The following is a 27831-nucleotide window of genomic DNA, read 5'->3' on the forward strand; positions in this document are numbered from 1 at the left end:
ATGGACAGTGTCTTAAAAACGACAACAAACAAACAAACAAAGAAACAAAACAAAACAAACTGTGGGGCCACAGTGGACTTGTCCACCACCAGAGGGGTCACCTAGGAGGTGGTTGAGATCAGACCCTGCTGAACCCTTCTCCACCTCCACCCAGAGAGAGGGAGGAGGAGAGAGGGGCTGACCTAAGGCTCCTGGCCATGCCAATGGGCTGCTTCTCTGTCCACCCTCACTGGAGTGTCCCCTGCCTGGCTGGCCCAGGAAGACTTGCACAATGGCAGGACAGAGGAAGTCCAGCAAGGTCTGATGTAAAGACTTACTAGGCAGTAGCAAATTAAACTGGTCTCTTTACCTTTTGTGGAACTAAATAGATCAGGATTGATGGGGGTGGGGTATGGAAATGAAAGAAACGGGAGACTGATCTCATCAGAAGCAAGGCGTCCTTTTATTAGACCAAGGAAAGGCAGCAGTCTTAGGGGAAGCGGAAGCAGAGGCTAAAGGGGCTTGAGGATTTCATAAGGCAGAAAAGGGAACTTTGGCGGTGGACGATTCCACTTACACATGTGTTCTTCTCAAGCTGTCCCAGCCCCTAACTGCCTGCAGGTGTTATCAGCTAAGAACTCTCCTGGAGGGAGTTTCTCAGCTAATCTGAGACTTTTGGGCCGTTAACCCTTCAGACTAGCATCTGGGCGGTGGTCTCAGTCCTTAGCTTATAGACCCGCACAGGTGAGAGAAGGCGCGGCTTTCCTACCTCTGGCGGGAGGTTCTTCTAGGTGGGGGACAGGGATTGGGGAAAGCTGTCCAAATTTGCCAGACTTGCGGAGCCACCACTCAGAGCTTTCTGCCAGCCCCACCCCACCCCCCGCAGGGCTCAGCCGGCACCTCGGAGCCCAGCGGGGCGTCTGCGCGGGGAGGGAGGGCTCACCGCACTTCCTCCCTGAGCCCGCGTCCGCGCCCCGAGGCGGCCCAGCCCGGAGGCGCCACCCGCGCTCTGCTAGCTCGTCCGGCGCACTTGGGCCCGCTGAGAACCCTGAGCTTCTCGCCACAGCACCCCTCGTCTGGGCTCAGCCCTCCTCAGCGGCCGAGGTAAGCAGCACCCCGCCTGCGCGCAGCGGCTACGGACGCGGGTGGCCACGCTGCGTGTCCTGTGGAGGGGACCCGCGGGGCGCAGGTCCACGCACCGGCCACGTGAGCCGGGCCCCTATGCCGGGGGGCGCTCCGAGTCCCTGCGCACTCCTGGCGCGTTTGACCTGTGCCAGCCTGGGCTCCCTGTCTCTTCCCCGCTCTGTTCCATCCGATCTAACAGATTTCCTGTTCAGGAAATACTACCTGTCTCAGGCCTCGAACCCTACCCTGAACTGAGCTAGTCTGAGACAAAACATCCCTCGGGGCGTTTTAGGGCGTTGCTAGTCTGACAAGACTTTTCAGAGTCCCAGGACAAGGCTGAAAGTGTTCCCTTCCTTTGAAACTGAGAAACTGCGATTCTGCTTTTTGAAGACAGTCTTTCCCCTCTCGTCTTCTTTGTAAAATGTGGTGAAGATGAGTTTGAATACTAGATATGGGTTTCCTAATTAGGCTTGGCGTGAAGATGCAGAAAATATTTTAAAATCACGAAGGACAAAGATGCTCTTGTATTCCTTAGAACCCTGATGGAGGCCCCCACTCAGACCTTGCCTTGTGCACCTCCTCTTTCCTCTCCTCTCACTCTGCCACAATGAAGATCTCAGCATCTCTGTTCAAAGAATGTTTTTGTGATAGAAACGCGAAGTAAAGGGAAATATAAAGCAGATAAGAGACGGTGGGGTTTCTGTCCACTTAAGAGTAATGTGTTGTGAACAAACTCAAGGATGCACTTCAGTGCTCGATTTTAAAATTTGGGACTCCAAACTTCAGAAGAGGTTTGGCCTTCAGACTAAACTAGAAGTTTTGCCTTCTGGGCCTCCCTAAAACACGAGCGTGTGGGCCTTGAGAGGAACGCTGACTACCAAGATAGTAGGAACTAGGAAGAGTCGCTCAGTGAGTCCGACAAATGTAACACCATCTTCGAATGATTAGCACTTAATTTTTACACTCTTACAAATATTTGTGACATTTCCGGTACTGGTAGACTCAGGTTGTTGCTGTACGTCTATCTGATACAGGGATGAAACTCAGTTACATTGTTTTAACCACCCTGGAACTCAAGTAGTGAGATAATGCCACACAAGAATGGAGACAGTAGCCTTGCTGTGACAGGGCTCAGAGGTAGGCAGCAATGGAGTGCTCTGCTTCAAACTCGGTACTCAGTCCCAGGGAGAGCCAGCTGTGTGAACGGCTGAAATAGGAACTTTTCAAGGGTTTGGTTTCTGAGAAATTTCTCAAAAAAGCAAAGCAATTTCTGGCCTCCATGTAAGTTGCCAACATTCCATTCTACTGCATTTCAAAAGTCCTGAGTTGTTTGTTTGTTTGTTTTTCAGACATGGTATGGTTGTGTACATATAATACTCACTAAACTCTGTAGCACCCACATCATTTGCTTAGAAGTTTTATATTCTGAGAATGTATACCAATTCTCCACTATAGTTTCCCCTTATGTCACAGATAGATAAAAAGTTCTAGATATTTCCATATCATATAGTGAGCAATTTTTAAAGTTGCCATGAAGTTAGTGTTATGCTGCTTTGATTTCTCAAAGAGGTTTTTTTTTTTTATTTCTAGTCCTTTTCAATTTCGTTTTACCTATTTTGATAAGTAAGCCTTTAAATAAATCTACAGTTTTTTACAATAAACTTCATAAGTGATCTTAGGAACTTTCAAAATAGAATAATCTAAAATTAATAGCACAAACATGGACATTATACACATAACTGGAAGCTCATTTTATGCAACGTTTTTATGCAATTGTGTGTGTAAGAAAAATTGTATATCGCAGCTCAGTGTCTGGGTGCTTTTTCTTGGAGATGCTGAATAAATTCTATGTGGTAGATCTGTGTTTGGGCTGTGACTGTGACATATCACATGAGGTTAGATGGAGCCTCAAGACTGAACACTTCTTATTAACACGACTGATACTTTCAGTATGAAAATACTTCTGTTTTGTATCAGTTCTCTCATCCAAATGCTCAGTGTCTTAAAGTTCAAACACTGTCTGAATTCAGATGTAAGATAAATACACATCTTAAGACCTGAGGGCCCGTGGCAGGGACACTGGTTGTACAGTGATTTTTAATGGCCTGTAGTTAGAAGAAGTAGTTCTCAGAGGCAACATCACACATCCGGAAAAACAGTACATTTCTTCCGGGAAGAGAGAACAGCACTGTGAACAACACACCTGTGCCCGTTCAAGAGTCCGCTTTCTCCTTCATGGTGACGGGCCTACGGACAGCAAGGACTGGAGGGTGACACGTCACTACCGCATCTCTACTTCCCAGACGAAGTCTGTCACCACACATCAAAACATGCTTGCTAAGTCAGCTCCACCTCTCAGGGGTACCAGCAAAATGTCTCAAGCCCAAGCCCCAGTGTGCTCACTGGGCCCTATTTTTAGGCAGGAGGAGAGACAGAATACTACCCTAGGGCATCACATTTCAAGTTTAGACTCGACAGCTTCGGTTCAGAGCCTCACTGCCTTTGCGTTGACTGTGAACTGAATCCCTAGGAACCGTAATGTGAAACCTATTTCTTTCCTTCTCTTCTAATTTGGGTTCCCTTTGGATCATCATGAGGCGGTAGTACATAATACTTATTCTTTCTTCAGCAGGTAATGGCTTAAACCCCTTACCCAAATTCTTGAGACCAGGAGTTTCATATGGTGGATTTTGGGGGAGTGGAGGATAGTATGTTTGTACATACAAGAGATATCATGAAGATCAATTATGAGCATGAAATTCATTTGTCTCATATATGCTTTATACACATAGGATGGTAATTTATACAATATTGTAAATAATTTTGTACATGAAAAAAGTTTATGTATTTCACCTAAGGAGGATAAGGAAAACTGCCTCCCTGGGGAAAGCTAAATGAACTTTGTGTTTTATGCCTATATTTTTTACTCTGAACTGTCCCATGTGGTCAGGTGTGGAATTTTGTTTCTGACATCATGTTGGTGCTCCAAAATGTTTCAGATTTTAAAAGATGTGGGATTTAAGGTTTTCAGAGTTAGGGATGCTTAATGAGACACGAGGTGGCTTAAGCACCATGTGATTTGCGAATCATCACATCTAGACTTATACTATTTATTGTAAGGCATCTTTGTCACTGAAATGAAAGCGCAGAGGTTAAGAACTGTATGTAGAGAGTAACAAGCAGAGCTGCTACTGACCTGGGGAAGGCTGATAACAGCACCCTGTAATCAAAATAAACGTTCAGATGAGGGAAAAGATGGGACCAATTTTCAGTGAGCTTGTCGCCTAAGAGTGGGGAGAAAAGCAGACTGTGAAAATTCTACATGTGACTGTTCTGTGTGACCACATAGCAGGCCCTACAGAGGCCAGAGTGAGAGAGGAGGATGAATGCAAGAGAGCCAAGCAAAACAAGCAACAAACTTGGAAGACAAGAGAGATATTCTTCTCCAAAGTTATCCTCTTTGACTTTCAAAAAGTAATGTGCTTTGGCCCAATCCTGTTTTCATTCTTATCTTTATTATAGCCAGATTCCTCCAGGTGGCCTTCTGGCTTGATTAAATCAGTAATGTAGTAAATCTAATCCTTTCTCTAACTCTGCTGGAAGTCTTTCTGGTTTGGTCTTATATTACAGACTCATCAGAGATATGCCTATGAGCTAAACAGATCAGTGCTTACTCACAGAGAAATTACGCTCGCACATAGTGGCTGGAAGATTTGTGTTCAGGTAACTACATCCTGTTAGGCTGGAGAGAAATAAAAAGTGACACTAGAACAAGTGAGCTGGGGTTGGGTATTTTTCCCTTCGCTTTCATTATAAAATTTTTCATGCGTACATAGAAAAGATGACTATATTCATGTATAGATATATATACCCCCATGTGTGGCCTAAAGGTTGAGAACTGCTGCCGTAGAGCAAATGTACGGCCTTGCTCCTCACGGCTTGCTCAGTCTGCCTCATAGAACCAAGGCCCAGCAGCCCAGGACCGGCCGGCCACACAATGCACTAGCCCTCTCCCATCAGCCACCAATTAACACTAATTAAGGACTTGCTTGCAGCCCAATCTTAGGGAGGCATTTTCTCAGACAGGTTCCCTCCTCTTAAATGATTGGCTATAGCTGTGTTAGGTTGATATAAAACTATCCACCACACCAAATTACTTTCTCACACTAGACACTGAGGGGTTGCTCACCCGTTAGGTATTTTCAGCTTGTTTCACATCAGGATCCGCAACTTCTCCTTCTACATGAGGAGAAGAACTCTACTAAGAACTCTTCTGAAGCGCCCCCCCCCTTCACACCCCATTCTAGCACTCAAATGGGCCTTAGCTAAAGCATGCACTGTATCACTACCTAATCTTCCCAAAGACTTCTTTCTGTTCCTCCATGCTAATCAGGGCCAGACCCCAACCTTCCTCTACTAATGAGTGGGTCTACAATCTTGTGGCATATCTGTCTAAACCAGTTGTTCTCAACGTTGCTAACACTGTGACCCTTTAATAATGTCCTTTGGGTTGTAGTCACCCCTGCAATCATGAAATTGTATTTCTTGCTACTTCCTACCTGTTATTTTGCTACGGTTAGGAATGTACTGTAAATATGTGATATGCAGGATATCTGATGAACCGGTCATTCTAACCCCAAAGAAGTCACGACCCACAGGTCGAAAACCACTGTTCTGAGCAATTAGATCTTGTTAGAAAGGAATGACCACCCAGCCCACTCTAGCCATCCTGACTGATGCTGCCTTTATAATCCCAGAAGCTAACAATTTCCTCACATAATGTATTAACTATTAATTCATGCCATTCGCTCAAAGAGCTCAGTCACTGAGCCTTTCTCATTCTATCACTCTCCCAGGGCCAAACCTATGTACCATTTCCCAACAAGCCAAACTCACAACCCTTAAATAAACCCTAATACTGGCAAAGATCTTTCTGTTAACATATATTTAGACTCAAAATATGAATATAAAATAATTCATTTAAATATTCTAATTTAGGGGGAAAGTAGCTTCCTTACCCAAAAGAGGACCCCAATCATCAATCTCTCCCTTGTCCAGGACCTTTTGGACTCTGTCCTTTTTGTTTCCAATGCATCAATAATCCATGAAAAAGACCAACAATACATCCCTCTCTAAAGAAAACATGCTGATAAACCAGCCCAGGAAATAGCTTTTCTACACTCAGACCTTCATCTACCCTCTTCCTCTTTTCTTGCCTCGCAGATCCCCCTCCTACTTCCTTACCCAAGTTTGTTCACACTTATACCCCTTGTTTCATCCATCTAATCAGACCCTAATTTCCATCTTACAAAATTTTATTCCCCTCCAACCCTGAGACTGATAACTCCTTAAAGCCTTGACAGACACCTGTGACATTTGCCAGAAAATCCACCCCAATATCAAACCTCCTCAGTTTTCCTCTCTCCAAATTCATAGATTGCATATATTGGTTTGCACCATAGATTGGTGCATATATGTATGTTTATATAAAATATTATATATATTATTTACACATAAAAGTAGCAAAATATTGTTAATATTTTATATATTTTACATATACATATATAAAAAACAGTATCAATAAACAGCTATGAAGTAACAATGAAAATAATTTTATAGTTGGTGGTATCAACACAGCACGAAGAACTACAGTAAAGGTCCCATTATGTGTATGTATATATATACACATTATTGTTGATACCTTCTCTGAATCTGTTGAGAAATTTCCTACTATCAACAAAGGAGTGCCAACATATTAATTTCAGAGTTTATTCCCAGATTAGGCCTGTCACTACAATCAGATAACTATCCAGAATTCACATTCTCTCTTTCCCAAAATGTTTCAAATTACTTAAAAGTCCCTGGAAATTTCCCATGCCTATTATCCCAGACTTCTGTGAAATCTGAAAGGGCAAACCACATCAGAAAAGAAACCTCATAAAACTTCCTGTAGAATTAAAACGGGGTTGGGCTAAACTATTGCCCCTGGCATTGCTCAAATTGAGAGTCCTACCAAAACAAACAAACACCTTCCACGAACAGCCAGCCAGTCCCTTTGAACCCATGACCCAGCCACCCCAGACTCTTCGCTAATACCCCTTTGCTCCTTTCTTTCCTATCAAACAGTGTCCTTCCACTCCTCAGGACAAAAAGTTGGGAGCATGCTAACAAGCCTTTACCTCTTCCACATCCTGATGCCCCTTTCTCATATAGAGTGATATAGAGATAAGAAATACGGTCAATACTGTGGATCCTATCTATCATTCCTGACAGTGGATATGAGGTATAAGAGAAGTAAGAGCCCACAATGTTTTGTTCCAAATGACTGGAACCTTGAGATTGCCATCAGCAGTGGTGGGAACTTAGAGATGACCAAAGACCAAAATGCATTTCGGAGGTGTCTGAGTGTGAAGTGTCAAGTGGTAACAGTGATGCACCTCCTATCCTAAAGGCTAGGTAGGCAGGAAAATACAGTTATCATTCCCATTTACAGGTTAAAAATGATAAAGAGCCTCAGATTACAATATAGGATGGTACCGTTTGAGAAATGGAGTATAAGACAAGACCTTTGGGAATCCCAAAGACTTAAACTATCCTAATCCTAATTGAAGAACACAGCCAATCAGCACTGTTCCCCTTTCAGGATAGTTAAGACAACTGAAATTACCTTTAACAAATATAAAGGGAAAAGTGAACACTAAAAAGCCCTGCATTCACACATACAGTGTTAGTCAGTGATGACGCCACTGCAGTTCGGGACTTCTACAACCACAGTATAGAAATATGACTCCCAAGGAGGCAGGATGAGGCCCTTCCTCAACACTAAAGCTTTTTGTGCCCAGAGGTGAAAGAGTTTCTCTTTTCAAAATCTAAGGCCAGATTTGGAATAAAAAGGTACTTTCTGACAATGCAGCTAGATTCCAAATGGAGGGTCCCCTAGAAGCTATTGAAAATATCCAGGGCAATGGTAAGATGTTTAAGAAGCCGAAAGTTAAAAAGGAGTTGCTAGTGGAGCTCGAGATAACTAAGATTCACTTAGCTTGGCGGCAGGTATCAGGTGTGTGATTGGGAAGTGGTAGAGCTGACGGAACACCTCGAAAAACTGTTGACCATGATGATATAGACCATTTGTTCTCAACATGTGGGTAGTGACCCCTTTTTCAAACCTCTGTCTCCAGAAATATTTACATTACAATTCCTAATAGTACAAAAGCTATAGTTATGAAGCAGCAATGAAAATAATTTTATTTTGGGGTCACTACAACATGAAGAACTGAAGTTAGTGGTCACAGCAATAGGAGGACCACTATCAGACAGTTCTCCACAGCAAGAGTAGACTTTCATCTCAAAAAGACAGATCGTGCAGACTGACAGGATGAAAGGGATCCCACAAAATGTTTTTCTAGTTATTTCATATCACATTTCACAATTGCTTTACTGACTGAGTTTATCTATAACTACTGTATTTGTGCTGTTAACAGGCGCCTTATCTGTGCTGTTAACATTCACAACTGGCAGTTAAGTCAAGGAACAACTAAGCTTGGGGTGCAGAATTGTTTTCATTTGGGGATAGTGGCTTCCTCTGGGGAAGGACTGCACCACTGAGGTATCACCGTGGCCCTTCTTCTATTGCTCTCCTGAGTCAGTTCCATAAATAATAGTAGTCAGCAAGCCAAGACTTGTTCTTAGTGTGTTTAGAATTTTGTGGCTTACATTTCCCTTACTGTAAACAACAGGCAGAAAAAGCCATGTGGGCTGTGTTCGCCAAGGAAGTGCAGCCCAGGGACCACTGGACAGAGAGGTGGAAATCCCGAGAGACTGTATTCTCCAGCTTCATTTATGGAGTTGGGGCTGGCACCTAACATGTTTTAATTAGATAAAATTTTCCTCCATGTGACATAGTAGAAACCTTTTATCCCTGTTTCAAGTATTTTTATCTATTGAGGGCCAATGAGGTATCAGTGCAATAAGGTTTAAAATAAGATATGGTCTCTCATGCCCAATATATTCCAGCCCAGTGGGAAGATACGGACTACAAATAAACACATGATAATGAATAATGTACACTGATAGGTGCAAAACTCATGCAGTAAAAACAAGAAAGAGGAGGAGGCAGTGTATGTGAATAGCCTAGGTGTACTTTGAAGAATAAAGGAATGTCCAGGTGGTTCAGTGGTAGAAGGCTGCCTCAGACACCAGACACATGAACAGTGTGGCAGAGTGGGAGATAAAATGCAGTGGAAAAGACACGGAGTGGCTGTGAGTAATATTCAGACTGTACTCATGTGATGTGGTCCCCATGTCCAATCATGTTTGAGTCAAAGGCTGAAATAGTCCTGAACACTCCAGACCAGAACTAACCGTACATCTGATTAGACTGTACATGGAACTCTGAATTTCCTAGAAGCCAAATTAAAAATTAACATAATTTTGCATTGATTGTAACCACATATTTGGTGAAAAATCCAAAAATATCATCCAATGGATGTTAATTATTTTAAAGTAGAGCAAATTTTAAATGAAAGTAAAATTATTAATGAGTGATTTCTTTTTCCAAACAGTTTCCCAGATCCATTAGGGTTTTATATGTATAGCACATCAGTTCAGCACAGCTCAGGTGCCAGGTGGCTATGTGGACTGGTATTTGTGGAACTGGACCAGGCAGTTTGAGATAAATGCAGATGAGTGGAGGGTATTAGGTGAATTCTGAAGTCAGCTAAAGGAAAGGGAAGAAAATAGTGTTTGCTATGGTTTTATCTCTAGTACCTGATTTGAATTCATATTTAAATCCCAAGTGTTGTTGTTAATGTTGTTGTTTGTTGTTCCCTTTGTTTTATTTTTTTAAGACTGGGTTTCTCAGTGTAGCCGTGGCTGTCCTGGAACTAGCTCTGTAGAGCGCACTAGCCTCGAGCTCAAGTGTCTGCCTCCTGTGCTGGAATTAAGTGTGTGTACCACCATGCCTGGTTTGAAGTCCCAAGTGCTTTATTAGCACTGTAGTGACACAGACAACCTCAAATTTATTTTCCTTTTATGCTTTTTCTCCATCTCTCCCCTCTACAACTCATATTTTATGTGTTCTGCCTAAACATGACAGGGACAGAAAAATAACTAGAAATTAAAAGCAGAGCATGTAACCTTAAAACCCACATCCGGCCAAATGTGAGCTGTTTGCCCTAGGCAACACTAGTTGTCAAATTTAATTTTTTTCATTTTGGTCTACCTACTAATTCACAAGCATAGCACACAGTCAGGAGCCGCACTTCACCTGCAGTGGCCCCGCTCTGCAAATGTGCTCCCCTCTCAGGAGAGGGCATAGTCAGAAGACTTGGGGTTCAGAGTTGGAGACACCTCGGGTATAACGTAAAAAGCCTAGAGAACAGACAGTGCATTCCTCTCCTGTTCACATAATGAAGTCTCTGTCCTAGAAACTGTCTGTACAAATGCTTGGTCCTATCAGAAAGTGTGGATAAATGAAGATATATATGTATATTTGTGTGTATGTGTGTGTGTGTATTTGTCTCTATACATTTTTTATTCCTTTCTAAATTCTAACAGAACAGAAACATTGCATTGCATTTTCTTGAAAAGGGTACCACATTAATAGCTTCCTTTAGGAGAGTTCTTGGTATTATCCCCTGAAGTATCCCTCCAGGCTCCTGTTTTCAATGCTCGGCCCCCAGCCTGCGGTGCTGCCTTAAGGCCTGTGGTGCACTTAGGAAGTGAAGGAAGTGAAGTGCCGACCGGGGCCTTTGATGGTATGCCACCCTGGTCCCACAGTGGTTGTCAGTATCTCATCCAAATCCCTCAGGTGCCTGAAAACTGGCAACATCCCCTTGGAAGTGGTACAGGCAGAAGTAAGAAGAGTGATCAAAGTCAGATAGAGAGGGGATTTATTTAAACCTTAAGTATAGACCTGACTAGAGCACTGGAAGAAGCATTATGAATATTCCTTAGATGTGCTTGGAATATCACCTGACTTGTTTGTTTGAAATCCTTGGAACAAAACAAAGCACATGTTAGTTCCCTGGTGTGGAAGCGGGCCTCAGATCCAGTCATGAAGCAGTTGGCTACCCCAGAACAGTGATCCACTGTTAAACCCTGGGCATATCTTGTCTGGAAAGTCAGTATTGCAGCACTCGGGGCTTATGACTGGTTAAATTGTTGATGATTCTCCTCTCCCAACACTTGGCCTAACACCCTTCAACACTAGGCAAGCTCATTAAGAGCAGGAGGCCTCCAGTTCAATTTCAGTTGATTTCACTGCACACACAATTTTTTAACAAACATTTTCCCAAGCTTGGTGAAATTTTCAGTGTCCTGCTCTTTTAGAGCAAAGTCTGGTGATGCCACACAATTTGTGATGAGACAAGGGTGTTTGAAGAGAATTAACAAGCTGAACTGGAATGTCGTAAGGTACAGCTGATAAGGCAACCATTTCTAAAGATACTTGTTAAGAAATGAGAATGAGGTTTGTCTTAAGTGATCCTTCCTACATGCAATGTTAAGCTACTTTAGAAGGCACAAAGAAAAGAAATCAGGCTGGGAGTCTTACTTTCTCGGAATTTAGTGAATTGAAGTGCTGTTTGCTGCCACCAAAGAGAACTCAATTTTTTTTGAAAAAAAAATTAATAATCTGATGTATCTTATAGGTTTCTTTGTTGTAACCATTTTCTTCCACTTTTGCCACTTTGATACATCTGTGGCCAAGTTCAGCTACTGTGTAAAACAATTCTATTTTCTAGTCTCTTGTTATGTACCTCTAAATCCTTTTTCAAGACATATGGGGTAAGTAAGTAATGAAATTGCTAAGTCATTAATCTTCCTGACTTTATTTCTAATTATGAAATAAAAGGCTTGGGCCAAGTTAAACTGTACCTATTGTGTCAGCTCTTACTTTTTGACAGTAGGTACATGAAATCAGGGTGGTCCAGGAAGTGAAGAATTTGTGTCACACACCAAGTCCCACTAGGAGTCAGATGTATCAGTGGTGCATATCCATTGCAGGAACTTCCAAACAAAACAAAACAGCACAATGGAGCCAGTGCGGTGGCTCTGTGGGTAAAGCCTCAGACTTAGGAAAAGGGATCTGCTAGCCAAATCTCAGGTAGCCACTGTGGATCTTAGAAAGCACTTTCTTTGGCACTTTCCTGTAAGCAGATTTTAGTGGGAGGAAGAAGATGGTGAATTTTGAGCCATGTTTTGGAGATGGATTGTGGATGAGTTCATCCTAGGATTCCCCTGCCTACCTCTTTAGCCAACTGGGGGATGTGAGGCTGGCCTATGTGGGCTGGACGGGGCTGCTCTGTCAGACCCTTATGCAGGGACTGGAAGCACTAGTGTCTCCATTCCTCAGTCCTTTAACATCAGTTGGCCTTTCTGAGGATGATGCGCATTTGAAGGATCTATGCTTGCTTCCAGTGTTCAGATTTAGTTCTGACCTGGTCTTTGTGACAGAACTATAACACAGATTCTGATCATCCCAGAAAAAGGCCTCCAGGGACAGTTCTTCCTGGCAAGTGCTGACCTTGGAGAACCAAGCAATGTCTTCACAATTTGATACCACATGATGAAGCCACAGAGAATAATTTTATTTTGGGCTGGTATCTCTGCTACAGGGCATTATTTATGCTGCTTAGGAATCTGCTGAGACAATGAGCTGAGCAATGTAGAATGGAAATTTTTTTTTTTTTTTTTTTTTTTTTTTTTTTTTTTTTTTTTTTTTTTTACTAATGGGCAGACAACAGAGATATATTGTTTAGTTAATTGTACCATGAGCATAAGATCCAAAAGAAAGGCCTGTGTCAATATTTTCTATTAGGTTGTGTAAAACACATGAAAATGCGTAACTTCTAGAATTTATTTATTTATTTTTTTTCTGTAGCTGCTGATTCTTGATTCAGCTGTTTGGGAACATAGTGTTTTGTTGTTGTTGCTACTGCTGCTGCTATTGTTTTCAGTGCAAGACATTAAACTCAGGGCCTTGTGTACCTTGGGAATTCTGCATGTGTGTGTGTATATGTGCATGTGCGTGTGTGTGTGTGTGTGTGTGTGTGTGTGTGTGTGTGTGTGAGTGAATGTAGTTCGGTCATAACCTATTGCTGTCATTTCTATTGACCACACATAATACTGGCTCACTAATAAAAATACTTGCATAAATCATTCAAAAAGTGTTTTTATTGAATGTGTATAGAGAACACTAAGTTATCACCTTGAGGAAAGGGACAGAGGAGGTGAAAGAGGTTCAGCCTGGATCTCATAGTGAGTCCCAGGTCAGCCTGGACTTCAGAGAACTTGTCAAAAAAAAAAAAAAAAGCCTCTGCTTTCAATAGAATCCATTGAATAAATTAAAGACTTTCCTTTTAAAGTGGGTCTTTTGACTTAGCAAAGGAGCTAAAATTACAAATAAAAACACCTATAAAACTCTTAGCAAAAACATGGGATTAGAATTCATGACCTTAAGTGAAGTAATAAAATTTGAAAATACCAAAACCACAAACAAAAAAAGAGAAATACATAATTTAGTCTCCAACAAAATTAAAATATTTTGTGCTACAGTGTCTTCAAGAAAGCAGGAAGATATGTACAGAATGAAAAAAAAAAAACCATACAGGTCATATCTGTAAGAAGGTACAGCTGTCAGAATACTTAAAGAACCCCTGCACAGATGTAGCCCATGGCAGTTCAGTGTCCAAGTGGGTTACATAGTAATGGGAAGAGGGACTGCCTCTGACATAATCTGATTGTCCTGCTCTTTGATTACCTCCCCCTGAGGGGGGAGCAGCCTTACCAGGCCACAGAAGATGACAATGCAGCCACTTCTGATGAGAACTGATAGACTAAGATCAGAAGGAAGGAGAAGAGGACCTCCCCTATCAGTGGACTTGGGGAGGGGCATGCATGAAGAAGGGAGAGGGAGGGTGGGATCGGGAGGGGAGGAGGGGCTTATGGGGGGATACAAAATGAATAAAGTGTAATTAATAGTAAAAAGAATAAAAAAGAAAAAAGAATATACTTCTTATAATATATTTTTAAAAATAATCTACTTTAAAACTGGACAAAAGGTGTTAATTGATATTTCTTCAAAGAAAATATAGAGATGCCAATTTAAGTATTTGGAAGTATTTCAACATCATGAAAGAAATGCAGATAAAAAGCAATGAAAGACTTCATTACCCATAAGGATCACTGTATTCAAAAGACAAGAAGACGATAGCAGGTGCTGATGAGGATGTGGAGAAACAGAAATCAGCCTAAACAGCCATTAATTGATGTACAAGAAATGTAGTTCTGATGCATATTATACATTGGCTGAATTTGAATACATTATGCTGAGTGCAAGAAGACAGATAGAGAACAGAAGCACTGTGTGATTCCATTTGTATGAACAGTCCAGAACACCCAAGCTTATGAAGAGCTGCTGACTGCAAAAACTGGGGTGAAGTGGGGTAAGTGGGCAGAGTCTCTTTTAAAAGATAAGAAAGTCTTCCAAAATTAGATTGTAGTTGTGGTTGTAACTATGCAAAAAGACATTGAATTGGAAAATTCATAGATGAATTTTCTGTTTCCATCTGCACTCAGAGGGCCACTGAGAAGAATCAGAAGAAGCATCAGAATCTGCCTGTGGTTGGGATAAAGTCCATTAAAGGAGCTAGAGAATGACTTTAATGCTCATTGTTAATGGTAGATTTTATGGAGTGGGCAGAATAGACGTTTGAAAGATGACACTGAAGAAGTTAATAAAGATTAGACAACAGAAGAAATTTAAAACCATATTGAAACGTTTCAGAGTAAATATCTCAGATGGTAGAGTTTACCACAAAGCTTTGTTAAACTAAATTGGGTTTAGGAAGAACACTGTAGTGGCCATGTAGAAGCTGATTTAAGAGGGAGAGTATAGAGAAGAAGACAAATAGTATATGATGCAAGAGTCATGATGAGGCAGGAAGAGGACCTGGACAAAGGAGGGGAGAGTAGGACAAGATAAGGGGATTGGAAAGGCTAGACTGACAAGACAAATTAGCTTTCTCAAGAATAGGTAAAAATTTGTAGGAAAAGTGCTTAGGCATAGGAGTCAAGGTAAAGATATTTAGTATGGTTTATTCATTTTATTTTATGGGCTGAAGAGATTATCTGGGGAGAAGGGTGCTCCTGGGTAAGTGGCTGGATGGTAGTTCAGCTGATAAGCCTCTACCTGATGGCTTAGACGCCACACAGATGTGGAGTGTCTTCTCAGAACCTTTTCTTTCCTTTGTCTCATCTGCTTCCTGCATCCCAGTGTGACCTTCTGTCTCAGATCCTCTTTCTGACTTTCTCTTCAGCTCTCAAGATAACCTCAGTCTTATATCTCGCTAGACCACAAACCAGGGGAATTCTGTGTGGGCTGGAGACGAGGCTGGTAGATAGCCACGTTACATCTGAGCCCCTACTGGGATGCCCTCCTGGAAATGTCCAGTGTGTAGGAGGTGTAATTACAGGCTTGAAAGTGCAGTGGGAGAAAGGAACCTTAGAGGAGTAAGATTTTGCAGCCTCACACTGCAACACTACCAGAGAGCAGAAATAACTATAGGTTAGCTAGGGCTTACCCCAAGATCTTCCAGATCACAGCTACAATAGCTATATTTTGAAAGGGTGAACTTGTTGACACACTTACTTCAGAATTCAGTTAAAGGTACATTGCTATTAATATTTGTGAAATATGAATATTTTTACTAAGTTCTTGTTAAGACATGGGCAACAAGGAAGACAAAAAGAACCAAAGGTTCAAGGCTTTGGTAGATAGTCATTTAACATTTGTTCTGAGATTTGTTCTGAGATTTTTTTTCTCTGGAATGGTCCATGAAGATCTGATAAAAACAATTAACCATGAATATTTCCCAGTTCATTTTCCCTCAGAGTCCATAACAATTCAAACCTACTTGTACCATAATTCATTAACTGTCTCAATTAAATCAGGATGTTGTTAGAGGTTGTTATACTGTAACAAAAAGTTAGGGATAAAAGAAAAACAAAATAAAGGTTGTGATATGCTCCCCCCTAAAAGTTAAATTTGTCTTTCATTTTATTTTTAGAGCCTGGTAAAAATAGAAAGCACTAACTTCTTTGATGTCCTTGAATAGGATTCTGCATTCTCTTGTATTCCATATTGTTACCATTCAAATTTTATTATCTTCTTTTCTCCAAGGTTCTTTGAATTGCACTCGAGATTAATTTTTTTTAACAGATCTTGCCTCGGGTTTATTTGTAAAATCAGCATAGGACAGTGGTCATCTGTAAATAGTGTGTAGGTGGTTGTGTCACACCAGTCCGTCTGTCCTCGCATTGGCAGAAGCTTTCCTATGGGGCCTTCACAGGGGCCTGGGCACCTTTGGGAGCCTGAGGTGGGGCTGAAGCCTGGGCCTTACCTGGAGCTGCGTCTTCTGCCTTGGTTTGAACCTTGGGCTTTGGTTGGCAGAGCCTATGACCCTTGGCCATGTAGCTTCGAATCCGCTTCCCAAGCTTGGGGTGAGCAACGAAAACCAGACGGCTGAGCTTGCAGCTGAGGCCCTTTAGCATCTTTGGCTTAACGGCCTCAGGTGTCACAAGGGCCTTTGTGGCCCCTGCTCATGCTCTCATTGCCTTTGCGTTATTTGTCTGCATCTTCTTCAGGCCTTTCTTGTGCTTCTTGGAAAAGTGCATGTTCCCAGGAACTTGGGGTCCACCCCTTTAAGAAATTCGTATCTTTGTGATCGGGGTTTGTGATGCCATTTCTGTGCCGTTTGCAGGACTGGTTGTGTGTGGTGTAGTTCTTGGGCTTGGCCATGTCTGCACTGTAACCTGTAGCTCCTGTAGTGTCTGGGACCAGAAGAGCACACTTTTAACTTTTAAAGGTCTCCACCCCAGTGTGTGTGTGTATGTTGTGGCTACTTTCTAGACTGAAATTGTCCTAGTATTATACTTAAAAGAGAGTTCTCTCTCTCTCTCTCTCTCTCTCTCTCTCTCTCACACACACACACACACACAAATGCTGGCAAAATATAGGGGAAAGGATGTCTTATTCGCTCCTGTTAGGAATTCAAAGGTGTGCAGTCAATATGAAAATAGGTATGAAGGCTCGCCACAACAAAAAGTGAAACTAAAGCTACCATGTGACCCAGCATTCTGGAATAAATTCAAAAGACTATGAACACATCTCAGAGGTACTTGCACATCCACTTCATAGCTGCACTGTTCGCAGTAGCCAAGAAATAGAACTTCGATGTCCACCAGCAGATGAATACATGAGAAAAGCATAATGACACATGTGCGTGATAATGTCATGATGGAACTGGCTGCTTTGTAGGCTGACCTAGAATGTTAATTAAAAATTTAAAAACACATTAGAGTTCTTTCTAGAGTTCTTTCTATTTTAAGTCTTTCACATTGTATAATTTTATACTTTTCTTTATCTAAAATTAGTGAGTTTCTTGTTTACTTCTGTTTTTCACAGCCTAGTTGCTTCTGTCTATATTTGATCTTTTCACCATATCCATTGCTAACATATACTACTGTCTCTATTAGAATACTTGGAAGTATTTTTATTTGCCTCATGTCAGCAACATTACCAATTCATCTGGCTCTTCTACCCAATCATTTTTCATATATGTGCTTCTACATTAGTCTTTCCCTAAGGCCCATGAGCCAGGTCACTATGGCTACTTGTGTCAAATTTGACACTCATCACTCTTACTTCTTTACATATTGTCTAATGCAGCCTTCCCTGCTCCCCAACCAAATGCTCAACCAGTCTCCACAGAGACGATCTGGCCTAAAAAATCTGAAATATTTAGTCTCTGAGTAAGTGGGAAATCTTGTCAAATCCAGACTTATACTGCTTACAACTCTAAGACCTTTTCCTGGGTTATTACTGTGACTACAGAATAAGAGCAGAAAAAAGTAATGCTGGGACTCTTGGCACAGGAACGTGTGATGTTTTACTACTAACATAGTGATGAACTGAGTTAGACCTGGTGGTGCAGGCCTATAATCCAGCCACTCAGGAGGTTGAGGCAAGAGGATTATCAGTTTAAGGTCTACCTGAACTAGAGAATATGTTCAAGGCCAGCCTGGGTAATTTAGTGATGCCCTGTCTCAAAAAAAAAAAAAAATTGTAGCTTAGTGAAAGACTTCTGAGTGTGTAGCATCCCCAGAGCCCTGGGTCCATCAAAGAACACACAACACACACACACATGTGCACATGCAAACACACGTTCACATATGCAACACATGGGCACACAAATGCGTACATACGTGCGCTCACAGACACAGACAGGAAAGGTGATTGCCATTGGTTTCTGGTAAAGACTTTTAATGGAGTTAGAAAAATAACAGCCATTTCAACCTTACCAAGAGGATTTTTTAAAATAAGCAATAGCTGTTGTGGGTTATTAGTATTTATTATTGATTTATCTTTTAGTTAAGCAGCAGTTATTCCTAAACCAGCTGTGTACCCAAATCACCACACAGAGACTAGGATTTATTTAATCAACCTAGAGCACAATGCTGGGCAATAGTTATTCCATCCTAAACCTCCAAGCCCTCATAGTTTCCACCCATTCAAATTTCCCACATTATCTTTGCTTTTAGTCATATCTTAGATCTGGTTCATCCTTCCTTGTGGTTCAAAATTTTGTCCTCCCAATCTCTGTTTTCCTCCTTGTGGTTGCAAGTCTTTTCCTGCCAACCTCTGCCTTCTACCCCCACTGGCTTCTTTCTCCTCCCTCCAGACCAATGTTGTACCTCCATTGTACAACATTGGCTGGTTGCTTAATTGACAATTACAGAGAACAAATTGTAGCATGTTTACACAAACTTGAGACAGGTGATGCTTAGAATAAACATCACAATGCAATGTCCATATTGAAACCAGATAGTGGGGTAGAGAAATTTGAATGAACAAGGGTACATTTCACAAGAATATGAAACCAACAAATAGCTATTGATTATTCCATCAGCCAGTTCACTTAAACATTTTGGTGATCATATATTGAGTCATTTTATACTGTTTTGATTTGGTTTTGGTTTTTTGAGACAGGGTCTTGTGTATCCCAAACTGCCTTCAAACTCCATATGTAGTCAAAATTGACCTTGAGTTCCTGGTCCTCCTACTTTTCCCTCCTACATACTCTGCTGCTCCCAGAGTCATTTAATATTCTAAGTTAATGGATTATTCTAATTATATTTCATACTAATCAGCTATTTGTATGGTCAACAATAGTATGTGTTATTGCAGTGGCTAAAGAAATTCCATTTTATGCTAGACATTTTAGTGCCCACAAGCCATTTGTCTCTGACTCTAGTCCCTGGAAGATAGTTCCCAGTAAACTCAACTCTGACCCTCACGCAGAAATGTACAGCTGTGACCACCTGCTTGTTATGATATAACTACCTGCTTTTTGAACTTCTGTAACTTGTATGTATGTGTACGGTATATACATGTGTATGTGGTATATACATGTGTGTGTTCATGTTCACATGTGTGTGCAATGTAGGGTGTCTTCCTAAACTGCTCTATGCCTCTGAGCCAGGGTATCTGAACCAGGCACTCACTTATTCAGCTAGACTAGCAGGCCAGTTACTGCCTGGACCCTCCTTTCTCCACCTCCCCAGCACTGGGGGTGCAGGCAGTGCCACTGCACCAGCCTTTACGTGGGCTCTGGAAATCTGAACTTAGGTCCTTATGTAGCAAGAAGCACTTTACCAGCTGAGCCATCTTCAAAGCCTTTATTTTATTCATGATGCTCATAAGTAATATCGACGTGCTGCTTTGTATTTTCAGATTGCTTTTTAAAATAACAACTCATTATTGTCATGTCATGGTCAATCTCTCTTAACGGTACATTGGAATGTTTTAGGGTTAGATTTTAAAGATTTCTTCTTTGAGAACTACACATTATGTTGTTTAACGGTATTCATCCTTCCTAATTCTTCTGCCCCTCTGTCCCTCTCAACTTTACCTCCTCCCCCTCCCCACCTTTCTTCCTCTTCTCCTCCTCCTCCTCCTCCTCATAATTCAGTGTGTGTTGCCCTTATATGCAGAGATGTGGCACCATGGGCAACCTAGCAGGGCCGTATCCTCTGGAGAAAACTGACTCCTACCATCACTGACTACCAATAGCTCGAATTCAGTAAGGAGTTAGTTGTTTTTTTTTAATAGTCTGTCTTCTATTTCTTCAACTCTGTGCACTCAGGGATCAGCACTTTGATTTTCAGTCTACCTTCCCATCTTCTTATTTTTTTTCTCAAATATTTGATGATCTTTGGTTGTTTCTTGATCATTTACATGGAAGGATTAGGATAATCCTAATTAGGAAGCTGCTTATAGTTTTCTTAAAGTGGCTTTAGCTAGTCTTCTTGACTAGGGGTCCAGCTGCAAGATAATCATGCAAATGTGTAGACAGGCACCTCTTCCATTCAGGCTAGATGGTGGTCAGACCATAATCCTCCACTCTCACTGCCTGTTATTTGCTGAAGCCAACAAGCCATCTGCTGGAAATGGAGCACTGAAATGCTGAGCATGTTTCCCTGGGATGTAGAAGTTTCTCTTTCTGCTTTATTTTGATTGTGATCAATTGATGAGTTGATTGATTGGATGGTGAGCAGGTCAGGATCTGTTATGAGGTCCCAAGCCTTCTGCACATTAGTTACATGTTTTGAAGGTAACCAAGACCAGTGTCAGGAACCAGCAAGGTACTGCTCTATGCTCCTTAGGATGAGGATGAAGACACTGCGGATGAACTGGTGTTGCCATCCTCTGGGGTTGCGAGCATTATTTCATCATTGCAGTTAGGAGCAAGCACATGCTCACCCAACTATCTAAATCTAGACATTTTGGGTGTATTTCAGATGCACAGCCATCTATACAAGTGACACTATTGCCAGCAACTCTATGATGTCAGTACTGTGCTCATTCAATTATCACAATTCATGGATAAAATTTTCCTGAAAAATAATGTCAGGTTTTTTTCAATAACATTAAGTAAGTTGAGACCATGGAGTAGTTGGCATTGAACCCAAATCTGACTCATTCAGTTATCATACTCACATCTAATATGTTTCTGATGCGGAGCAGAGCCCAGGTACCATCTGAATCAAGAATTATCAAGAATAATTCCAAGTTCTCAATTCATTGCTTTCATTTTGTTGACATGTGAATTAAATATATAGTTACCTTTTGTGGGCTAACTAAAACAGAGAGCTCTGAAACTCTGAGTTTTTTTGTATAATTGATTTCCATTTAAACCTAGCTTTCCTTGCACCTGAAAAATGATAAGTGAAAATGCTGAACTGTAGACTATGAAGAGCAAAAAAAAAAAAAGTAATTAAATTAAAAATGCTCTCATTTTTCACTTCTCAAAATGCCCCTTTAGGAAACTGTATGTAAGTATCCTTCACAAATCAATTGAAGAAACTCATCTTGAAGACAATGTAATATGCTTCTTTGCTTCATAGATTTGCTCATGTCTTGACTGATTGGCTGTTACACTTCATACCAAGTTAATTAAACCACTCTGCAATAAAAAGTTACTGTGACACTCATACACAAGCTCATTTTTAGATGTTTGTCTTATTCAAGGATACAGATCTAGACATTTTTCATGACATATACCTTAAAATTGGGAATTCTGACGTGTATTCTGTATTATGATAAGATTATTAACTATAATTAATAAAAATTAATACTTTCTGCCCTGCTTCTCCTAATGGATCCTCTGTGGTCCTCTGACAGTAAAAGTGTACATAAAAAAGGAGCTATCACACTGTGCCCTGACAAAACTAACAAGACCTTTTGGGAAAACATTTATTGTGCATTTTTTTTTTTGTTTTAATGAATGAATCACCTAGAACGTGTGGAGGTCATAAAGATTCAATTTCTCTCTTCAAAGTAAGAGTGTTGCCAGTAGTATCTTCACTGAGAGAAAGCCAGTATTTCCTAAGAAACTCAAGAAAAGGATTGAAATTCTGTTGTCTCATAGCCAAACTTTGGGCAGAGTGCTGGAATCCTAATGGAAGAAGAGGGAGATAGAAAGACCTGGAGGGGACAGGAATGCCACAAAAACAAACAAACAAACAAACAAAAAAACAGAGCCAAAATACATGGGCCCAGGGGGCCCTGCAGAGACCAATACACCAACAAAGGACCATGCATGGAGAGGACCTAGACACCCCCCTCCCTTTCAGTTTGGCTGCTCAGTTTCCAAGTGGGTCCCTAGTAAGGGGTACAGGAGCTGTCTCTGACATGAACTCAGTGACTGTCTCTCCAATCAACCCTCCTCCCCCGCTGGGGGGCACAGCCTTGCTAGGCCACAGAGGAAGAGGATGCAACCAGCCTTGATGAGACCTGATAAGCTAGAATCAGATAGAAGGGGAAGAGGACCTCCCCTTTCCAGGGACTAGGAAAAGGGCAAAAGGGGAGAAGAGGAAGGGTGGATGGGACTGGGAGGAGACAAGGGAGGGACTGCAGATACAAAGTGAATAAATTGTAATAAATAAATGTATAAATAAAATTAAATTTAAAAGAATTCTGTTGTCCCTGAGGGACAGTGTCAAAGCCAGAGGTTGAACAGCATGTGTTTAGTGAATGTGAGCCAGGGCAGGAAATACAAGGACAAAAAACACCAGGCATGTATCACAGGAACAAAGTTCAGATAAACTGGCTGTGGTGGTTTGAATAAAAATGTTCCCCCATAGGCTCATATATTTAAATGCTTAGTCACCAGGGAGTGGAACTCTTTGAAAAGATTAGAAGGATTAGGGAGTGCTGGGTTGTTGAAGGAGGTGAGTCACTGGAGGTGAGCTTTGAGGTTTTGAACCCCTGTACCAGGCCAGTCTCTGTCTCTCTGTGTCTTCTCTCTCTCTCTCTCTCTCTCTCTCTCTCTCTCTCTCTCTTTCTCTGTGACTGTGGATTAGTATGTATCTCTCAGTTTACTGCTCCAGTATCATGTTCTATACCAAGAAGATAATGAAGAGGTTTATTGCAAACTATAAGCAAGTGCCCAGTTAAATGCTTAAAAAAAAAAAAAAATAAGAATTGTGTTGGTCATGGTGTTTCTTCACAGCAACAGAACAGTGACTAAGACACTGGCTGAAGTAGAAGTGGCCTTTATAAATAAGAGAAAGATAGGGAAGTAACTGGGACAGCTGATGACTGCATAGTCACTGCACCTGGCTGTGGTCTTTGTGAACCTTCCCCCCCTTTGGGGGGCTCCAGTGCCAGGTGCAGAACATGGACTGAGACAAGCAGATAACCCCTCTTCCCACACGAAGACAAGAAGAGGCTGATGTTTTCTGTTTTAACCTTAAACCATGCTGCAAGTCATTTCTCTGAAACATCTGGCTGCAATCACAGCACTTTGAAAGGAAAGACAAGCCACTCACTTCCAGAAGGAGAATGGGTTAAATTGCAGTATGGTGCACTTGTCTGAAAAATGCTTGGGGCCATAAAATAACGGGGAGAAAATCTGAATCACAGAAAGGATAACATTTTATAGTTGCTGCTTTCTCAGAAAGTCACCTGGGTTATTTCTGTTTCCTCACTCACTTTTAAAAACTGGCCTGATCATGTGCTCTACTTTGCTGTTGAGCTGTAACCCCATCCTGGTTAGTTGTTGTTGTTCTGTTTTGGTTTTTTGTTTTGTTTTGTCTTTTGTTTTTGGTCAACTTGACACAAACTAGAGTTACCTCAGAAAAGTTGGGATTGAGATAAATGACTCCATCAGATTGCCTGTGGGCTAGATTGTCAGACATTTTCTTGATGAATGATTGACATGGGAGGATCCAGCCCATATGGGCAGAGCTAGCCCTGGGCACTCGGTTTTAGGAGGTTTGAGAGAGGTAGCTGAATGAGAGCCTGCGAACAAGCCAGTAAGCAGCACTCCCCTGCAGCCTCTGCTTCAGCTTCTGCCTTGAGTTCCTGCCTTGGCTTTCTTCAGTAGACCATGATCTGTAATACACAAGCCAAACAAACCCTTTCCTCCCCAAATTGCTGTTAGTCATAATGTTTTATCACAGCAGTAGAAACCTGACTAAGACATCTCCCACTGGGCAGATGTTCAGTTACTCCACTCAACGCTCTCCACAAGAAGGTTATCTAAGCACTGAGCGTGACAAAAAGGTCATTTCTCAGCTGTCATCTTGAGAACACTCAACCTCAATATCAGATCTAATCCCTTAATGCAGATTATTTTCTTTTGGAGACAGGCAGACTTCATTAGGACCAACTTAAAGCAATGACAGTAAAGTCCTGATCAAGCATGTGTGTGCTTCTTGACATTGGGAATCTAAAGACTCAGAAGATTCTGCTTCTGCTTGCTTGAGTTCTCTCCCGTTTCCTCTGCTCCCTCAGCCACATACTCTCACGTGATACATTAGGACACCACAGGCCATGGCATGCCAGGACACCAGTCGGCTGTTCATTATCCAAGCCAGTGTTGTTCTTTAGGTCCTGCCCTGTGATTTGTAGGCTTACTAAAGAAAGTTGCGTACTTTCTATATGCTTGGTGTGATTAAACAGAAAAGTTTGTTTCACTGTTGAATTATGTATTGCTAGAAGTTTGCTTTCCTGAATGTCAGTCAGAAGCTTTGGCTATTCAGGGTGAGTAATAGATAATCTCTCATCATGGATAAAACAACCCACTAACCTCTCTTGAAAAGTGAAAATTACTTTTTGAGTGCTTTGGGAATTTCTGCTGCTTTGATAGCCTGGCCTGTAAACAGCAGTCATTCCTGAACGATATCTTTGCATTTTGGTGCATCCTTGTGAATCTCAAGAGGCTTTGAAGTGATGGTTTTGAATCCAAATTTAAGCTGTGTATGATACTATAGTTGGAGTTTTTAAGTGTCCCCCAGTGGCTCGCCTATTAAAGGCTGGGTCCCTAGCCCAGAGCACTACTGAGAAGGCATAGAACCTTTAGCAGCCACAGCCTTGTGTGAATCAGTAAGGGCACTGGGGTTTTCCCAAGAAGGGGATGCTGGAACCCTGTTCTCATCATTCTCTGCTTCCGGGTCTCAGACCTAAACAGCTTCCTCATCATGTGCTTCTGCTATAATGTACTGTGTAACCACAGGACCAAAGCAACAGAACCAAGCATTCATAGTCAGAAATACCTGAAATGGTGTATGTACCAAATGGACCTTCTCCTTCATTAAGTTGACTGTCTCAGGTATGCTTTTTCACAGCAACAAAAACCTAATTCACATACACTACCAAGGCAAATCTAATCAAGATGGTAGATGGTAGACATCTGTTCCACTCAGTTCCCATATAAGTAATTAAGGAAAATATTATCATAGGTAACTCCTACTGTCAGCTAACAACATTCATATTCTACCACATGAATCTTCCTGATTTCAGCAGCACTAAAATACAAAAATGGGTAGGTGAGATAGCTCAGTGGAAAAGGGTCTTCCCACACAAGCCTGGCAATCTGAATTTCATTCCTAAAGCCCATATAAAGGTGGAAGGAGAGAAATGGTTACACAATGTTGTCCTTTGACCCCCTCCAACCCAGATGTGGTATGGAACCACCACCCCCACACAAATACAACTACATCTCTAACTAACAATGCATGCAGTCTAACTAACAATATATGCTGTCTAATGTTTTCCTTTTGGGCTCACAGGTTTCTGCTGTTCCGCAGCAATTTGTAGGTGTATTCTACAAATAAACTAATTCATAAAACCCACCACGTAAGGACCAGAAAGATGACTTGGTGGGTAGGAGCACATGCTGCACAAGTAGGAAGACTGGGAAATCAGATCCCAGCGCCCACACATGTGCCAATTATGGTCCATGCATGGCTGCAACCTTAGCACTGAAGGGGCAAAGGCAGGAGGCTCACTTGTACCAGCCAGCTTCCAACCTAGCTGAAAAATCTTAGCTGTGAGTGCAGTGAGAGACATTACCTCAACCGAACAAGGAAGCGAATGACAGAGGAGGACAATCAGCAGCATCTTCTGGCCTCTGAGCATGTAAAGATGTGCATACTTGCCTGAAGATGCACACGGACATGTACACACATACACACACACACTCACACACTCACACACAAACACACACACTCACACAAAGTCCCTTTGAAAAGAATGACCATTAGTCCTAGGATAGTCTTGTGGCAGACTGGATAAAATGGTAGTCTCAGCTTCATGGGGACTGTCTGATGTTTTCTTACAGAGCTCGTAAAGTATTTTTTACCTGGTGCAGATTACCAAAGCATGGCCGGCTTTTATTATATCTGGTGCAGATTACCAAAGCATGGCCGGCTTTTATTATATCTGGTGCAGATTACCAAAGCATGGCTGGCTTTTATTACTCCAACAGTAGATGGAATTGTGACTCCTAATTGCTACAAATCTTAAAAAATACCTCCTCTGCAGCCTGAAAGATTAAAAAAAAAAAAAAAAAACACTTGAAACTAATATTCTTAGGCTTAGCTCTTGGGAATTTTACTAGGGAATTTTTTTACACAGAGAATTCCTTTTTTTTTCTTTTCACTAGAAAAATACAAAACCCAAGGCCAAAGTTTTTCACTCTTTTTCTCTTTTTGTATTACCCCATTTTTTAAAAGCCATAACAGAATGGCTGTTCCTGTGTAATTATCAGAAAAGAAGTTTGTTTAGGTGACAGCTTTGAGGTATGGACTTCTGAGACAGCTTTGATGAGGGCCTGGCAGAGAAAGAGTGAAATATAACTCACATTGTGAGACAGGAATTCGGAGAGTGGGCAGGGCTAGCCTGGAGCTTCATATAACGCATTCTTGTAGGAGCTCCATCACCCCCTTCTGAGGGTGACACCCCAGTGAGCCATCCACAACCCCCTCAAGCTGTGTCTCAGAGAGTCTGCTACATCCCAGCATGGCAACAATAAAACATTTCCCACACATGAACCCATAGAACATTCCTTTAAACTATATTCCGTAATATTGTTCTTCCTTTTCCACCTTAGTTTGTAGTCAGGAGGAGAGAGAAGATTGCTTTTGAAGTCACCACTCACAAGTCTGTGCTATTCAGAAAGCATAGCATCTAGACCCAATCGATGTTCACATATTTTCCCTAAATCAATGTTTATAGTGCTTTTATCTGCTTCCTCCCAAGCCTTTGATGCTCTCAAGGCCACAGCAGATCCTGACCCCTGCTCAGTGTTATCCACAGCTACAAGTTTATCCAGACAGTGTGAATGAGCCCCTTTGGGGTGGAAACATGGCTCCACAAGATCCTGTTTCTGTCTGACTCCCCACACTGAGACATGCCATTGTCCTGTGTGCAAAGGTGTGGTCTTGTGTCGTCAGACTTTAATTGAAGAGTATGTTCCATCTGTGTTTCTCTCTCACACACTCCTGCCATGAGTCGTCTGCACAGCCATTCATCTGCTCGAGAGTGACCGTCCATCTAACCCCATGTGAGCTGTTTGATCTGAGCACATCACTCAGACTTCTGAACACACGCTCCTCATCTATGAAGACGGGAATAAAATTATCCAATCTCACCCATTTTTTACAAAAACTAGGTAAAATAATATACAGTGCCCAACAGAGATTTTTTTACATCTGCTCTGCGTCTACTTATCCTTCTGTTCCTCTTTGTCTGTTTGCTTAACTCGGTTCTTTTTTTCTCTAAAATTTTATTTTGAAGTTTTTAAACTTTCAACAAATAGGAGTAATGAAATACACATCCACATACCCTTCACCTAGCACCAGTTATTGTTCACACTTCTG

General features: G+C 41.6%; 1 protein-coding gene across 1 annotated transcript in view; it reads left to right on the forward strand.

Annotated features, from left to right (window-relative positions):
- The first annotated feature begins 966 nt into the window (after positions 1-966).
- The window catches only part of Apbb1ip (amyloid beta precursor protein binding family B member 1 interacting protein), a 97763-nt gene continuing 70898 nt past the window's right edge, over positions 967-27831 (forward strand). The window contains exon 1 of the mRNA XM_055608574.1: positions 967-1083. The gene's annotated coding sequence lies outside the window, so the exon portion shown is untranslated. The remainder of the gene's footprint in view (positions 1084-27831) is intronic.

Source organism: Psammomys obesus, unplaced genomic scaffold (genome assembly GCF_907164565.1).
Source record: "Psammomys obesus unplaced genomic scaffold, mPsaObe1.curated_primary_1811, whole genome shotgun sequence".
Taxonomy (NCBI): domain Eukaryota; kingdom Metazoa; phylum Chordata; class Mammalia; order Rodentia; family Muridae; genus Psammomys; species Psammomys obesus.